This window comes from Arachis hypogaea, chromosome 18 (assembly GCF_003086295.3).
Source record: "Arachis hypogaea cultivar Tifrunner chromosome 18, arahy.Tifrunner.gnm2.J5K5, whole genome shotgun sequence".
Taxonomy (NCBI): domain Eukaryota; kingdom Viridiplantae; phylum Streptophyta; class Magnoliopsida; order Fabales; family Fabaceae; genus Arachis; species Arachis hypogaea.
In genome coordinates this window covers 14,723,957-14,728,515 of record NC_092053.1, presented here as the reverse complement: position 1 = coordinate 14,728,515, position 4,559 = coordinate 14,723,957, and the positions used below count along the sequence as shown (strand labels likewise).

At 41.0% G+C, this 4,559-nt stretch overlaps 1 non-coding gene across 1 annotated transcript; it reads left to right on the top strand.

The window, feature by feature from the left end:
• The first annotated feature begins 3,615 nt into the window (after window positions 1–3,615).
• Window positions 3,616–3,722, top strand: LOC112773942 (small nucleolar RNA R71). The gene has a single exon (XR_003188461.1). It is a non-coding gene; the product is annotated as a small nucleolar RNA R71 (small nucleolar RNA).
• The last annotated feature ends 837 nt before the right edge of the window (window positions 3,723–4,559 follow it).

Sequence of the window (4,559 nt, the reverse complement as noted above, 5' to 3'; positions counted from 1 at the left end):
AAAAAAGCACCATCTAACCCGATAAACCGAAAAGCCCTTCTTACACCCTTCCAAGCATATGTAAATTATTTTGAATTTATACCCAATCCCTTCGACATAATCAGTGCTAATCCTTACGGTGGAGCCAAGGTTGGTCCTTATTATTTCATTAGCATAATCCCGTAGAAGTGCATAATGAGCTATCTTTGATCCTTCTATTAGTTTTTTCGCCTTCACCATTGCACGATATATCTTCCTCTCATTGACAATCACATCAAACTCCTTCTTGAAAAAATCCTGTGCCTGTCTTTGAGTCATGTCTGGATGGTCACGGATCTTGTCCTCAAGCTCTTCAACAACCCATTTTTCATCTGCAGATTTGTTCTTATTAACTCTGTTGCAGGTATGTTCGTTGACAAAGGTCTTCACCTGGAAGCTTAATGGAAACGACCGTTTTGCACAATATATCTGCCATGGGCAATCCTCGTCATAACATATGGCCTTGCACCTAGTTGAATCAACTCTTGGAAAGAATATGCTTCGCCCTAGGTTGATGTTGAACTTCCTAACTGCATTCTTGAAATGCTCTAGATTCTCAAATTCTAACCCAACCTCCAGCCTTACCTCCCTAACTGGAGCATCGGGATTAGCTTGAGGAAATGCTGCTTACTGACTGTCTTCATCATCACTTGCAACAGAATCCAGCTCTTCAGACTCGTAACAATGCATCCCTGCACTTGGCTCAGACATATCTTCACCCTCCACAGGTATAAAGATTGAAGGATGCTTGTTTGGATCCTGGTTAGGTATGAAGGTTTGTCCTGATGGAGGAGGCCTGACTGTTGATCGTCTCTTCCGCTTCTTTGGACTACCACCACCCACATCTGGGTTTGTAGACGGTTCGGGCTGTGAATTGCTAGGTTGACTCTCTTCACAAGGTGTTTCATTCTCATTCTGAATGCTCTGCTCCTGAGACTCTGGTTCATTGCAAGGTTGTGGAATATATTGTGTGAAAATCTCATTAGATTCCGCAGGCCCTTTATCAACTGTGGGAGCCACTGACTCCACAGACACTGGATTTCGGTGCCCAATTTCTTGACTTCCAACTGACACACGTGGTTGTTGAGGCTCTGGAGGAGTCTTGTCCAACGGCTCATGTGGAGGTAAATTGGGTTCGGTGGGTGCATCTGGGGTCTGAATGATCCTTGGTGGCTCTTCGAAGGTTACCTTTGGTGAGTGTGTGGGGAGATTTGGTTCGTCACTGCCTACTTTTGGTTGTTCTGTGTTTGTTGTGGTAAGATGGACATCTTTGTCCACCACATCATCCTCTGTTTGGGTATCCTGTCCAGGCATACCTCCTTCAGTCTCATTGATCTTCACCACTCTCTTGTACTTCTTCTTTGGTGTTGGGGGTCTCCTAACACACAATTTGGTTCTGTGCTTGACATTTAAAATCTCAAGATCTGGTTCAGGTTCATTGTTTTCTTCTGCAAACTCAGGAAGGTTAACTGGATGCTCAGTGAACACCTCAACTCTCCTCCCATTAGCAATGGCTGCTTCGTACATAGTCACCACATCCATGTCAAGTCTAAGCAACCTCAACCCACCATCCAACTCCTTCCCAGGTTCAAGCCAGTAAAGCTCGCTTACATCAGTGTACCCTATATCATTTACTAAGTCATTCATGAAGAACCTATTTAGGGTATCGACATTCACTTGTTCAATCTCTGTTTTCTCACCCCCAACGTATGCCAGTCTACCATCATCACCCTTTTGAAATTTTCCTCTGTGACTAATGACTAACGTAATGTGGATAGTTGCCATCTGCAAACAGACACACCCTAATTAACAACCAAATCATAGCAAATACAAGCACACCCTAATGAAAACCCAGTTTCTATAACCATGCACCGAAAACAAGAAAACCATGACATAGAGATCAACGGTTACTACTTACCTATGGATGACACCATGCAACTCCACCCGCCTAAACGGTCCACACCAATAAGCACCCTTTCTTCAATACAGAGATTATCGTCGGCCTGGGAGGTTTTCTTTGATTGTTGAAGATGAACAGTTTCTTCCTAGGGCTCTACCCTTTGTTTTCTGAAACGCGCGAAGATGGAAAACCTTTGGTAACTGTTCATTTCTAATTTCCCTTTTTTTTTCAAAAAAAAAAAATTCAAAATTCAATTATTTTTTTAACTAATTATAATTATAATATCCACGTGTGCAGCCCCCCAAGCCATGTCCCGCTGTGAAGTGCCATGTAGGGCGTGTTACTGACGGAGTCAACGCCGGAATATGGATTGGTTAGTTTCGTCCCACGAAACTCATGATTGATGGATACATTTGGTAGTTTCTGTCTCTTGTGGGTAGATTTGTCAGCGTTTTCAACTTCCATGGGTAGAAATGGTAGTTTACTCTTTATTTTATTTTAACTTATTGTAAAAATTTTCAATTTACATCAAATGTAATAAAAAAAAATATCAACAAATTTATTGACGAAATGCATCTAATAGTATAAATGACACTAGAAGATGTCTATTGCCGGATTATTTTTTTTGAAGCTAATTACCGACAGATTTTGCATCGCAGATTGAAATCAATACGATAAAAATAAGTGGACAAGCAGTTGGTTAGCAGCAGATTTTTTTGCTGGTAATTTTGGCATCATATTATATTTTGTGGTGCCTATTTACCGTCGATTTTTTTCACTGATGAAACCGATTGTATGAAATTTTTTTTACACAATTAATAGTCAAATTCAACTTTTTTTTATAAAATTAGTTCACAAATTCTAAATACCAAAAATTAACGAATGATTTTATTAAATATCAAGAGTCTGAATATAATAAAAAGTCAACGAAGTAAAATACAATAAAATAGATATAAAATAAATAAAATTCCTAAACCCTACTGATCTCGGTAATCGTCGTCATCGTCATCTTCCCCTACTAGGGCGGCGGACTAGATAGTGATGTTGGTGACCCACCACCAGCACTGCTGCCTCCAACGCGCATCTGCTCGTTGTACACTGACATTTGGTCTTGCAAATGCTCTAGTCGCTCCAAGTCCTCCCTCAGCTCCAGCCTAAGGTAAACGGTGTCTCCCACACATGCAAGAAGCTCGTTGTACCTCTCCTCAAACTGCTAAACTTGTTGGTAAAGCTCCTATGTGACCTTTTGCACCTGCTTCCTCAAATCGACGACTTCTTCGGGATCGGCAGGGTTGGTGGCAAAGGCAGAGACAGATGAAGCCGCCAATATGGAGGTGCGGAGGCCACTGGCGAAGAATGACCCCAACCTGTAGACGTGAATCTTATAAGGCTCAGAGGCGGAGTCACGCCAAACCCTACCAGGATCGACGATTGAGACATCGGAGTTGGAGTCGTCCTCACTAAAGTTGTTGCCATCTTTGGTTGGAGTTATCCCTCCACCCTTGACCTTGATTTCCTCCATATTGATATGATCCTTGATTGCTTTGTTGTGTTGAGTCCGCTAAATTCGAAATGACTTCCTATGCTTCTCTGCAGTTTTATGCTTAATGAGAGATCCGCCAGTTGAGGCATCAATAAGAAGCTTGTCTTGAGGAACTAAGCCTTGACAAAAATAACTTATAAGTACCAAGTCATTAATGCGGTGGAGAGGGCAAGATTCAAGCAACTTCTTAAAACGTTCCCAATACTCATAGAGTATCTCTCCATCTCTTTGCATAATACAAGAAATCTCTTTCCTCAAACGATCCATCTTTTGAGATGGAAAGAAGTTCTATAGGAACTCCTTTCTCAACAAATCCCATTTGGTAATCACTTCATTCGGTTGAGTATAAAACCACTCCTTTGCTTTTTCCTCTAAAGAGAAAGGAAAAGCAAAAACCATCACAGCTATCTCATCCGATCCATGTCTCCTTGCGGTTGAGCACACTACTTGAAAGTCCTTCAAGTGTTTAAGCAGATCTTCACCCAGCAACCCATGATACTTAGGAAGCAAGTTGATTAACCCAGTCTTAAGTTCAAATTTGCATCCAAATCCAGGTAATGAACTTGTAACGGTTGCAAAGTGATATCCAGAGCTCCCGCTTCCTTAAGAAAGACCCTTCATGGTGCCGTCATGTCTTCGTCACCTAAATCACTCACAAAAACTTTAGAACTTCCGACAGAAGAATATAAGGTTCCCTCATTAAATGAAGAATGAGAATCACGGTTAGAGGGTAACGGTGAATCAGGTTGCTCGTCAAGAGAATCCGATTCAGTATGCGCAAATGCTAACCGACGCCGAGCTTGCCTAATATGAGTTAAAGTTCTTTCTATCTCAGGATCAAACGGGACCAAGCTTGGATTTGGAAGCAATCGCATCATTCAACTGGGAATCATAGAAATCATGCAATTATTAAAAACCAAGGTTGCGAGAACCGGACCGGTCAATGAACCAGTGAAGTCACTGGTTCAATGGTTCACTGGTTTGACCGGGATTCAACCGGAATTCAACCGGTTTAATTAAATATTAAATAAAATTATTAAAAAACCTAAAAATAATTTTAAATATATAAATTCAATAATTTATAACTTAATAAAATTT